Source organism: Petaurus breviceps, unplaced genomic scaffold (assembly GCF_028583685.1).
Source record: "Petaurus breviceps papuanus isolate PSGF00001 unplaced genomic scaffold, PetGlider_PUasm1.0 126, whole genome shotgun sequence".
Taxonomy (NCBI): domain Eukaryota; kingdom Metazoa; phylum Chordata; class Mammalia; order Diprotodontia; family Petauridae; genus Petaurus; species Petaurus breviceps.
The window spans coordinates 18,539,218-18,552,944 of record NW_027185655.1 but is presented as its reverse complement, the minus strand read 5'-3'; the positions used below and the strand labels follow the sequence as shown (position 1 = coordinate 18,552,944).

Genomic DNA, 13,727 nt, shown 5'->3' with positions numbered 1-13,727 from the left:
TGTTGTGACGAACTCTTTGAGGTCAAGGACTGTGTTTTCTTTTTTTTTCTCCCAATCCTTAACATGCTACCTAACATATACACTTAATAAATGTTTATATCATGACTGAATGATATCCTACTCTGAATATTTTCATCAGAATTATAGATTGTAAACACTACCATCCAAATGAGTTCCCTCCCACACAAATCCCTCATGGAATAAGTAGAAGATATTACTATTGTTGGGTTAAGGAAGAAAAGTAGGGAGAGATGTTAGTGAAATTATTCCTTACCATGGGTTTTACTCACTGAAGATTGAATCACTTTTCAATTCCTTCCTAATGACCCTCCTCCTACTTAGTCATCATTATTTGCTTTATCTCTTCCTATTCCTCTCGATGTCTGAATTTCCTCTCCTTGCATCTCTTTATAGCCACATGAATGTTGTAAAACTCAAGACCATGCATTCTTCTTTTTTTTCCATTTTTCAAATGCTTTATTAACTTCTGATTTACATCATTCATTTCTGCCACATTTTGAATTACAAAGTTTCTCCCCATTTTTCCCCTACCCACTGCCCCAATATAGCAGTCCCACAGGATATCCCCTCCTCCAATCTGCTCTCTCCCTTATTTTCTCCCATATCTCTTTCAACTTTTCCAGTAGGGCATTGTGGATCTCCATGCGCCAGTGCCTATATATCTTATTTCCCAATTACATGTAAAATAGTATTAATAATATATATATATATATAAACATTTGATTTAAAAATTTTTAATTCCAGATTCATTGACTTCCTCCCTTTTTGTTACCCACCCTTACAGGGAAGATAAGCAGTTCAGTATAGGTTGTACATGGGTAGCTAATGCAAAACAATAACATAGTAGACATATTGTAAAAGACTGACTATATTTCCTTCCCTCCTATCCCACCACCCACTTGTTCTATTCTGTACTTTGATTCCATCCCTTTTTAAAAGTGGGTGCTTCCAAATTCCCTCCACCCCAGCCTGCTCTCCCTTCTATCATCCCCCCTCTCATCCCCTTCCCACCTACTCTCCTGTAGGGTGAGATACCCTATTTAGTGTGTATTTCATTCCATCCCCAAGCCAAATTCAATGAGAATAAGGTTGACCCATTCCCTTTTGCCTTCCCATTCTTCCCCTCCATTGTAACCATTTTTCCTTGCCTCTTCTGTATGAAATGGTTTACCTCATTCTGTCTCTCCCCATCTCCTCTCATTATATTCCTCTCTCACCTCTTAATTTAACCTTTTAAGTATCATATCTTCCTCTTAAATTGGTCCTGTGCCCTCTATCTATGTATACATGCAAACATATATACACACATTCACATATGTATTCATATGCCCATATACCCTCATATATATATTCCCTTCAACTGTTTTTGTACTGAGAAAAGTTTCATCAATTACAATTATTGTTTTTCCATGTAGTAATATAAATAGTTCAACTTTGATAAGTTCCTTATGATTTCTTTTCCCTGTTTGCCTTCTCATACTTCTCTTGCTTCTTGTATCTGAATGTTTATTTTTTTTTAAATTTCTATTCAACTCTGATTTTTTCATCAAGAATGCTTGAAAGTCCTCTATTCCACTGAATAACCATATATTTCCTGAAACATGATACTCAGTTTTGCTGGGTAGGTGACTCTTGGTTTTAATCTCAGCTCCTTTGACCTCCAGAATATCATATTCCAGGCCTTTGATTCCTCAGTATAGAAGCTGCCAGATCCCCAGTTATCCTGATTGTGTTTCTACAATATTCAAATTGTTTCTTTCTGGCTGCTTGTAATATTCTCTCCTTAATCTGGGAATTCCAGAACCTGGCTATAATATTCCTAAGAGTTTTCTTTTTGGGATCTTTTTCAGGAGGTGATCAGTAGATTCTTTCAACCTCTATTTTGACCTCTGGTTCTAAAACATCAGGGCAGTTTTCTTTGAGAACTTCCTGGAGGATGATTTCTAAGTTCTTACTTTGACCATGGCTTTCAGGTAGTCTAATAATTTTTAAACTATTTCTCCTGTGTCTATTTTCAAGGTCAGTGTCTTTTTCTCATGAGATATTTCACATTGCCTTCTATTCTTTCATTTGTTTGGATCTGTTTAACAGCATCTTGATTTCTCATAAAGTCATTAGCTTCCATTTGCTCCAATCTAATTCTGAGGCCATGATTCTCCTCATTGAGCTTTTGAGATTCTTTTTCCATCTGGCAAATTTGGCTTTTTAAGGCATTCTTCTTCTCATTGCCTTTAAGAGCCTCTTTTGCAATTTGAGTTATTCTATTTTTTAAGGAGTGATTTTCCTCAGTCAGGCTGTTGATTCTCATTTTGTAATTTTCTTGTATCGTTCTCATTTCTCTTCCCAATTTTTCCTCCACTTCTCTTATCTGCTTCTTAAGGTCCTCTATGGCCTGTAACCAGCTTGTATTTTCCTTTGAAGCTTTTGGTGCAGGAGTTCTGACTTCACTGTCTTCCTCCTGTTCCATGCTTTGCTCCTTTTTGTCCCCAAAATAGGAATCTAATGTTGGAATCTTCTGTTTGCTTTGTTTCCTTTGCCTGGTCATGTAGTCCCTCAGTCACTTGACCCTTGGGCTTTTTGCCACCGTAAGACTCTGCCCCCAGACAGGGGATCTTTCATCCTAAATGCTGGGGTTTTCTCAGCTGCCAGAGGTATTAGATGGGTGCCCTCTCTGAGGCCTCCCACACAGCTCTGGCAAGCTGGTCACGCATCCCAGGACCTCCACCCTAGACTACAATCCAAATCCAAGCAGGTGAAAGCAAGAGCAATTACCCCTCAGACTGGTCGCTTGTTCCCCTTACATTCTGCAGGCCAGGAGCTGAAGCTGGCACCTGGTGCTGGCTGGCTGTGCAGGCATCTCAGAGGCTTCTTGCCCCTGGGGCAAAAGCCAATGTACTCCCACCTTCTGGGTCCCAAAGTCCAGACTGCACTGACCTTTCATTTTTTCCTTGGCATCTATGTGTTGATAATTCTGGAAAGGGCCACAGCTGCTACTGATCTGGAATCCCTCTGGCCAGGGGCTGGTCAGGCCAACCCTGAGGCTAAAACCTCTGGCTCACATGGGCCTGGGCTCAGCTCCCAGAGTGCTGCACTGATCGATTTCTGCCAGCCTGCTGGGCTGTCGTCTGTGGGAGGTTAGCTTCTCTGTGTCATTTTGTGGGTTCTGTAGCTCCAAAGTTTGTTCAGAGTCCCCTTTTTACATTGATCGGGGAAGGTAGAAGCCTGAGCTGCTGGGAGGTCCTGCTTTTACTCCACTATCTTGACTCCACCCCAAGTCCATGCATTCTTAAAGCAATGCAGCAGATAATATTATTGGTATCTTCAGGGTTTCCTCCCTTTGCTCCACCTTGAACCTATCATCTCTCCATTTTTAACCATTCCCCTCTGCCCAACTTCCTCTTCTATGTATTTTCCCAACATTCAAAAGCAGAAACATAGATAGGATTGGCAAGAATCAAGAGGAAAATATAGGAAAGGGAAATGTGGTGACAAAGAAAGAGTGGAGACATACCCCAGAGATACCTACATGCCTGTGCACAGAATAGAAGGATAAAACATGGAGAATTTGACACAAGAATATAAAGTGAAAAATGAGCAAAAATACAGTCAGAAACAACAGCAAAGATTTTCCTTTTAATAGAACTATTTTCACTCATAGATGAAGAGAGGAAAAAAAAATAAACCCCAAAGAATTCTAAGTCAAAGTCAAGGTCTTTTCAGTCTAGCATTTCTTTCTCTAACAGAGCCACCAAGGGCCACATAGAAGAGTAGAGTCGCCCTTCTTCATGTGTGCCTCAAATACAAGAATTATAACCAGAAAAACCCTCATTTCTCATAATCACCTAATGTTGTTAATTTATCCATTTGTTCATAGAAACCTTCTTTTAATATAATTGTATTCATATTTTTACATTCTTCAATACTTGGGGAAATGAGCTCTATAAATTATTTGCACAATTTATCAAATGCCACTTTATTTGCTTTAAGCTTATCTGTCTCGTGTTTTTGCTATATGATGGTTGGTAATGTGGAAGGGAAATTAGATGTTTCCTTCTTGGCCACAGAGAGCAGACTTCAGATTAAGAGGCAGAAGTTACAGAGAATCTAATCTTACCTCTATATAAGGAAGAACTTATTAATGAGACTGTCCAAGGTAGGGTGTGTTTGCTTGTGAGGTAGTGAGTTACATATCTCAGGAGGTATCAAACAGGAACTTGGGAACCTCTTAATAGGATGATGGGGGAGAGAGTTACACTAAATGACTTCTGTTCTCCTACAACTTTCTGGTATCTTCCTCCCCCAACTCATTCCCCCATTCTCATCTGGTATTTGATGACCTTCATGTTCAATTTATCCTAAGAATTCATAAGTTTAGGATGCCCATTGTAATGAAAGGAGCACTACATTCAGAATCATTCAAGCTGAATTTATCTGTTATTTATTACTCATGTAATCTGGAACATGTCATTTTTTGGGTCTCCAAGTTTCTTCATCTGGTGACTGAAGATGTTGAATTAGACAATCTCTAAGATTATTTCTAGTTCTAGCCCCTTGGTGCTATTGTCATTTATTTCTAAATAATCTCTTTTAGTTCCATGGTGACTCAGATTTTATCATATGTGCATACATACATACACATACATACATACGTGGGTGTGTTTGCTGCAAAACTATCAAAAGAGTTTTGCAAGTCTAAGGGGTTTTGTCCACTGATTGTTCTTTACTAACACAAATATATACTCCATTCCCTCTCAAATAATTACAGTCAAACACAATTTACCTTCACAGAATCAGAATTCCAGAACTGAGGCCACATAGTGCAACATATGCCTGGAAAAGGATTACTTTTCCTTTGAAAATTGGGACACTTACCCTTTCCCCAGTGCTTTGGTAACTTTCCAATTCCACACATTCTTTCAAAGAGCAGTGATTCCACAATCATATCTGATGGTTCTTTTAGTATCCTAACATATATTTCATCTGGATTTGTTGGCTGAGGTTCATGGAAGATAACTAGATGCTCTTTTTTGTTTCCTTAGTTATTTAAGGCATAAATTTCATTTTAACATATTTTCTCATTTCAACCTCTAATATCATTTCCTTGACAGAAAAATTCTAATCAAAATAGGACCAATGATGCCCTTTATCCTTCAGATATAACAATCCTATTTATTCTAGCTAGTGGTTTTATTTACTCTCCCCAAATATTTCTATAAATAGCCAGCTTTGCTTCTTCTCCTTCTTTGAGTTTCAATATATCTCTATTACCTATCATAGAACCTTGTCACAGTCATCCCCTTAGCTTTCTCATGGATTTAATTATTTGCCTCAATTTTCCATTATCACCTAATGCCACCTTCATACTCAAGAACTTCAATATGCACACGTGTACCTGATTGAACATGCTGCATGCATGGCTCTTCAACCTTCTTAACTCCCATAATGTGCATTTTCACTCCATCTCCATCCACAGAAATGTCATCTTGCCATCATTAATAACACATTAACCCATAATGGGTTAGGAGATGCTGAATGATACTAGAAGGTACACATAATCATTTTGATAGGATTCACTAAAATTTTATGTTATCTTAGTTCAATCAGGCCTTTATTATTCCACAATAATATGAGCTTTTATGACTTTCCTTATTCTTTACTAAACATCACACCAAAGCTATTCCAAAATGTTCTTTGCTCTGATCACATGGATGTCACATTTCGCCCCTCTGTCCTTTAACAAAGGACCTTACCTCCTAGTATTTTTTCAAAGAGTTTATGGATTATTAGAATTAATTGTACTTTAAACATTTGGTAGAATTAATTTGTACATTCATCTGGTCCTGTTTTTTTTCCCCCATAGGGAGTTCATTTATGACTTTTTCATTTTCTTTTTTTCTAAGACAGGGTTATTTAAGTATTCTATTGTCTCATCTGTTAATCCTGGCAATTTATATTTTTGCAAATATTCATCTATTTCTTTTAGGTTGTGAGTTTTATTCTCATATTATTGAGCAAAATATCTCATGAGAATTCCTTTTATTTTTTTCCCACAGGTTGTAAATTCGTATTTTCCATCTTTGTATTGTTATTGTGGTTTTTTTTTTTACTCAAGGTGGACGAATGACATCATGATGTAGGAGTCAAGGTACTATGTGTTCAGCTGTGACTAATCAGTCCAATACAGACTTGAAAAAGTCTACCACAGATTGGGCACAAATAGTTCATTTGAACATTTGGCATTGAGAGGTCTTTAGATTTGCACATCTCACATGTCCTTTGTGATACTGTGATTCTGCTTTGCTCACAGAGCACAGCATTTTTGATGCAAGCATGCCATGCTGGGTAGACCTGTGCCAGCATCTCCACTATCTCACAATCAATAATAAAGTTCTTCAGAAAAACCTTGAGAATGTACTTGGACCATATCTCCTGACCTTGTGAGTGCTTGCCTTGTACAAGTTCTCCATAAAATTGTCTCGTAGGCAAACGTGCATTTGGCACTAGTGCTATGTGGCCAGCCTGTTGGAGTTGCAGTAGAGTTTGAATTTTTGTTAGATCATCTTGAGAGAAGATCTGATTGTCTCATAACTTTATTTTGCCAGGAAATGTTCAGAATCTTCTTAAGACAATTCAAATGAAAGTGATTAAATTTCCTAGCATGGCCCTGGTATTTGGTTCAGGTTTTACAGGTATACATACAACAGTGAGGTCAGTACAATGACTGTAGATCTTCAGTTTGGGAGGCAGTCTAATGCCTCTTGTCTTTCACATTTTCTTTTAGAGCCTCCCAAATGCTGTCAGTTTTGGTGATGTGCGCATCAACTTCATCATTTATGTGTACATCCCTAGAAAGTACCTGCAAAGGTAAGTGAAATTATCCACAGCATTCAGAATTTCTCCATTTGCTATAATAGTTCCACATATGGATGATGCAGTGCTGGCTGATGGAGAACCTCTATTTTGTTGGTGTGATCATCAGGCCAAAATTAAAACAAGAGGCAGAGAATCAACCCTTACTTTGTTGCATCCCAGCCCCAAAGAATGCATTGATTGTACAATCATCTGCAAACAAAAAATTATGTACCAACTCTCCCTCCACTTTAGTCTTGACTTGTAGCCTTTTTGAGTTTACCATCAGTGCAATAGCTGACCTTGATGCCATTTTTGTCCTTGTTGCAGCCATCTAACAGGATTGCAGAAAACATCATGTTCAAAAGCATGGGGACAAGCAGATAGTCCTGCTTCCCTCCACTGGTAAGTGGGAAAGTGTGAGAGCATCATCTTTTATCCAGAGCTTGTGCAAGCGTGACATCATGATGCTGGCATATAATACTGATGACCTCCTTTGTCAATCAAATTTTGCCATGATCTTTGACAGGCCCTCAGGAAAAGCAGTAGCAGAGGTCTTAGATTGATGAATATGGTGTTTAGACCTCTGTTCTGCTCCTGGCATTTCTCCTGTAGTTGTCAGACAGCAAATACCATGTCAACCACTACTTGACCCTTTCTGAAGCCACACCAGCTCTTAGGAAGATGACCATCTTCGGTGTGAAGGATCAATATTTTAGTGCATGACTCTGTCAAGGACTTGCTGGCCATGACTAAGAAAGAGAACTCCTCTGTTATTTTCACAAGACAACCTGTTTATTTTGCCTTTATAGAAATGGACAATGGAGCCATGCTCGATCTCCCAGGGGATAAACTCCTTTTGACAAATAACCTGGGAGATTTCAATCATCTTCTGTATAAGCAGCTGACAAGCACTGGAGATACAAAGAGAGGCAAAGATAGTCCCTTCCCTCTAGGAATTTGCAATCTAATGAGAAGGAAAAGATGCAAATAAATATATACCAAAAAAAAATGTATACACCATAAATAGAAAATAATTAAGAGGGAAAAGGCATTAGAAATAAAGATGGATTGGGGAAAGCTTTCAGTAAAAGGTAGGATTTCAATTGGGACTTAAAGGAGGTAAGGTAGATTAGTAGTCAGAACAGAGAAAGGCAAATATCCCAGGTATAGGTGACAGTCAAAGAGAATGCCCCGAACCAAGAGATGGATTGTCTCTTTTGTGGAACAACCAGGAAGCCAACATCACTTGAACAAAGAATACATGTTGGGGAGTAAGGTATTAAAGACTGGAAAGGCAGGAGGTAACTAGGTTATAAAGGGCTTTGAATGTCAAACAGAACATTTTGCATATGCTCCTCTAGGCAATAGGAAGTCACTTGAGTTTATTGAGTACGACGTAACATGAAAGGACCTGTGCTTTAGGGGCTGAGGGGGGAAACATGTTAGGGAAGGAATGGAGGATGGATTGGAGTGAGGAGATGGTTGAGACAGGGAGACCCACTGGTAAGGTATTGTAATAATTCAGGCATTAGGTGATGAAAGCCTGCACCAAAGTGGTGGCAGGATCTGAGGAAAGAAAGTAGCTTATTTGAGAGATGTGTCAAGGGTAAAATTGGTAGGTCTTAGCAACAGATTAGTTGTGTGGGGGAGATGAGAGATAGTTTGAGCTTGAGGAATTAGGATGGTGGTGTTGTCTTACAGGATTTTTTTTTGGAGAGGGAGAGAGATAATGAGTTCTACTTTCAACATATTGAATTTGGGTTGTCTACTGGTCATTGAGCTTGAGGTATCTGACAGACAATTTGAGATGTGAGATTGTAGGTTAGTAGAGAGGTTGGGGAAGGAAAGGTAGAGTTGAGAATCAATAGCATAGAGATGGTAATTAAATCCATGGGAGTTAATGAGACCACCAAGTGAAGTAGTATAGAGGGCAAAGAGAAGAGGGTCCAGAACAGAACCCTAAGGGATGCCTATGATTAGAGGGTGTGATCTGGAAGGAAAAGCCACAATAGTTATAAATAGGGAAGGAGTGGTCAGATACATAAGACGAAAACTGGGGGAGAAAAGAAAATCTAAATCTTAAAGACATGAGAGAATCAAGGAAGAGAGAGTGATCAGAAAATCAAGGGCTGAAGAAAGGCTAAGGATAGTGAAGACAGATAAAATACCATTGGATTTGGCAACTAAGAAATAATTTGTAATTTGGAGGGAGCAGTTTCAGTGGAATATTAAGGTTGGAAGCTATGTTGTAAGAGATTAAGAAGAGAGTGAAAGTAGAACAAGTGAAGGTACCTGTTGTAGATAGTTTTTTTCAAGGAGCTGGAGGACAAAGGAGAGAAGAGATACAGGATCATAGTTATCCAGAATAGAAAGATCCAGTGAGGTTTTTTTTTTAAGGATGGCAGAGACATGGTTATGTTTTTAGATGGCAGAGAGAGGGACAATTGAAAATAAGTTAAGGAATGGGAATGATAAAGGGAATATGGGAGATGAAATGGAATAGAAACACATGAATACATAGATACATTAACTTTGGTAAAGAGTAAAGCCACTTCATAATGTAAAGGTAAAGGAGAAAATAATAGTAGAAGGCACTGGAATGGTTGAATTTTAGGAAGAGGGGTGAATAGAGATATCATTGCTAATAAGCTCAAGTTTTGACTGTAAATTATGAGGCAAAGTTCACTTCTTTGACATATACTTTGTGGAGAATACAACAACCCTGGGAAAGGTAGCACCCTCCAGATCACCATCCCTGCTTTTGGTCCAGCCATCTGATGAAGCAACTTCTGTGGAAAACAGGTCAGTTATATCCTCCAACTCTCAACCAATTGTCATCTGGAGTATAGGCAGCCCAAACTAGTTGAAGCAGTGGGGTATCTTGAGGGAAAAAGATGCGGCAATATGTTCTGGGAAAGCCAAACTACAATCACTACCTTGATCACTATCTTTCCTCATATCCTAGTGGAAGCATTCCAGGATGCTGAACTCAAGAGCCTTGGGAAAAGCAATGCTGCCATCATCCTAGAGTTCAATCCACATAGAGATGCATCAAGGTAACTGGCCCAATAGGTGCTACAGACTCAGCTGTTGAAAATGCAGAAAAGAAATGACTGGCCACCAAAGCCTTTGACTCTTTCAAATGGGTCAGCTGCAGAAACTAATACGATTTTACATGTGGAAGTGACATTTAAAAAGAGGCGTAATCAACTCCTTTGCTGCTGTGCCCTTAATGACCGTAGAGCCTTCCCATTTGACTTGTAGCTGGACCTTCCATATGTGTTATTTCCTCCATTAGATGTAAGCTCTTGAGAGCAGGGATTGTCTTACTTTGTTTGATTGTCATATTTGTCTTCCCAGTGCTTTGGACAATGCTTTCCACATAGTAAATGTTTAATAAATGAATAAGCAAACAAATCATTCATTCACTCTTCATGTTATTTTCAGCTTTAAACCAGGGTTATCACAGAGGGAAATCCATGTTTATTAAGCATCCACTGAAATTTCAAAAATTTCATTTATTAAAATGATTCTGATTTTTGTTATTCTAAACTTTAAAATATCAACAAACATTAATATCTCTATATCCAAAGAATAGAAAAAGAGGTTTGGATATGAAATCACAAACCTCTGTAATATACATTTAGCATTTTTTTTTGAAAAATAACTATAATAAATTAAACAACATTTTAATATTTTTCTACTTGTTTCTTATTCCCTCTGTTCTACTCTTCCATTCATTTAAAAAATGCTGAAATTATCCTCTAATATGGGGGGTGCCAGCAACTAGTATTGCTGGATTTCCTCTTACATCCAAAATCCTTCCACCAATCAAAAAAAAAAAACATTTTTATAGCAATTAAGCAAATCTAAACCATATATTAAGTGTATCTAACAATGTTATGTTTCAAGCTGCAGTTCAAGTCCATCTACTTCTCTGTCAGGCAGCAGGTAGCATGCTTAATCATTAGTCCTGTAGAGTCTTGGTTGGTAAATGAGTTGATCAGACTTCTTAAGGATTTTCCCTTTCAACCTTGCATTTATGGTATACTTTGTTCATCTACTTTTGATTGCCTCACTCTATATCAGTTTATATATCATCCTGGATTTCTATGAATTCATCCCTTTTGTCATTTATTATGGCATAATAAAATTCCATTATATTCCTACTAATATAATTGGATCAGTAGCTCCTCAATTGGTTGGTACCTCTGTTTCCTCCAGGTCTTTGCTACAACATCAACAAAAAATGATGCAATAAAAACTTTTGTACATATGTATCTTTCACCTTTTTTGATTTGGGGGGGGTTACATATATATTTTATTACTGGGTCAAAGGGTCTGCACAATTTTGTGACTTCTGTGGTATAATTAAAAATTTCTTTCTAAAATGGTATGACAAATTTACAGTTCCACCCAAGATGCATTAGTGTACCTATACTTCAAAGTCCTTCTGATACATTTAACTTTCATTATTTTTTATCATCTTTCCCAAACTGATTGATATGAAGTAGAACTTAGAGTTGTGTAAATTTGGATTTCTCTATCATCAATTTTGAGCATTTTAAAAATATGGCTACTGATACATGGGATTTCTTCTTTTGAGAATTTCCTATTCATCTCATTTGAACATTAATGTATTGGAGAAATTCATCCACTGAAATTTCAAACAACAGATTAAAGGAATTTTCAACAGGACCCTGAAGTTTTCAGTCAAATCTTCTGTACAAGATATTTATTATCTCTTGAATTCTAGGGACACTTAATTGCTCTCACCAAAGATTTATTACTAAGAGGTGAAATTTAGGGACCCTTGGTATTTAATTTTGCCCTCAATCTCTTCACCTGAAGTGTCATTTGAAATAGTTCTTCATGGAATAATTATAGCCTGAAAATGACAATCTAATTAAAAGTGCCTCTTCACAGCATAGACTAGAATCAATCTAATAATATGAAATTTATTAGCATTAATTGTAAATTCGCAGACTCAGGTTCAAACCAATCATTTGTACAAGGTCTGGTAGGGAAGGCATAGTTAGACAAGAGTTTGCTGAAAAAAGATCTGGTGATTTTAATGTATTTGGAGGTCCAATATAAGTCAATGATTGATCTGTCAGTCAAAGAAGCAAATGTGACCTAAGCATTTATACATTTAAAGAAGCATAGGAAAGTCACATAGTAAAATATACAGAATGTTAGTCTTGTTGTATGTTCAAAGCCTGACTCAGACACTATTAGTTGTGTGACTGCAGACCAAATCAAACAACAAGATGGTCCTGTGGATAGAGTACCAGATTTGGAGTCAGGAAGACTTATTTTCCTTATTTTATAATTCAAATCTAGCCTCAGACACTTACTAGCTGAGCTCTGTGAGCCTAGGCAAGCCACTCAACACTACTTTTCTTCAGTGTCTCGTGTAAAATGAATTGGAAAAAGAAATGGCAAACTACTCCTGCATCTTTGCCAAGAAAACCTGAAATGAAGTCCCAAACAGTTGGACATGCCAGAGACTACTAAACGACAGTTAAAGTCACCTAAAGACAGGGTGAGAAATGCCTGGGTTCAAGGCTCACCTTTCATACTTGTTGACTGTGCAAATTCCTTGACTTTTCAGTGCCCCCAGAAAGCTTCTTACAAGTTGTAGTTATTGAAGATATATATTAGTTGAGGGAATTTAATTTCTGGGAGCTCCCTAAGCTGATGTTATCATGGCTTCAGATTTTTTTTTTAATGAAACAATTCTTTTCATTATTATTATGTTCAGGATTAGAGGCAATGAGACACTCCCTCCTCCCATTGTATTTAGCTCTGGTCAGCCAATTTTAGGATATGTACTGTCTTAGTCACTTATATTTTAGGAAATGTATGATAAGATGGAGTGTTTCTAGAGGATTGCAACCAGGAGATATTGAAAGGAATAAAGAAAATGACTCAGATGAAGCAAGTGGGACTATGGAGCTTAGAGAATGGAGAACTCAGGGCAGGAAAGAAAACTATGAAAGTATTTAAAGGTCTGTTTTGTAGAAAATAAATTAGACTTGTTCTGCTTAGACACAGGGGTCACAAAAAGGAGCAATGACTGAAAATACAAAGAGGAAAATGTATTAAGGAAAAACCTTTGAACCAATTAGAACTATCCTAAACTTGAATGAACTGCCTTAGAAGATAGTAGCCTTACTTCCCCAACTTAAGTTGGATGATGAGATATCAAGACTGCTGGAAAGAATATTATTGTTTATTTAGTGGATGGGCTGGGTAGTGTCTAAAGATCCTTCAAAATTTGGGATTCTGTGGAAATAAGTATTTTTTCCAGTGTCATGCACATATTCATTTTTATAAACCTATCTATATATCTATCTAGTCAGCTATAGTCTACCATCAGTTCATCCTTTAAAATAAATATATGATGTTTGTATATACAGTAGTTTTATTAGTAGTTCTTGAAATTTGCATAGGCATTTTCAAAGAACTATTCATATTTGATAGCTTAAACTAATGAATAAAACTGGAGAATACAGAAAAATATAAATCCCAAAATAATTCCAAGGCTTCAGCTAGTTTTTCAACAAAATTGCCCTTGAAATGATCTTTAGCATTTCATGTTTTATACGTGAAGCCCATGAATGGCTTTGATACATTTTTCAAATGAATTTTCTTACTGCTCGTTTTCAAAGAAAGGTATTCAGTATACCATAACATGAATATGAATCTTTTTCAACCAAGGTGAAATTCTCTTTTCCGAGTCCATTGTTGAGACGAAAATGACTTTGCTGAAGAATTATATAAGCCATTTAATGTTGAAAGTACTAGGTCTTTTCTGAGGGGACTTTCAGTCAGTCAATAAATATTTATCA

General features: G+C 37.3%; 1 long non-coding RNA gene across 1 annotated transcript in view; it reads left to right on the top strand.

Annotated features, from left to right (window-relative positions):
• Positions 1-10,731, top strand: part of LOC138165686 (uncharacterized) — a 48,388-nt gene extending 37,657 nt beyond the window's left edge. The window contains exons 5-7 of the long non-coding RNA XR_011169409.1: positions 6,803-6,885; positions 7,201-7,275; positions 9,839-10,731. This is a non-coding gene — a long non-coding RNA (uncharacterized lncRNA). The remainder of the gene's footprint in view (positions 1-6,802; positions 6,886-7,200; positions 7,276-9,838) is intronic.
• Positions 10,732-13,727: the final 2,996 nt, after the last annotated feature.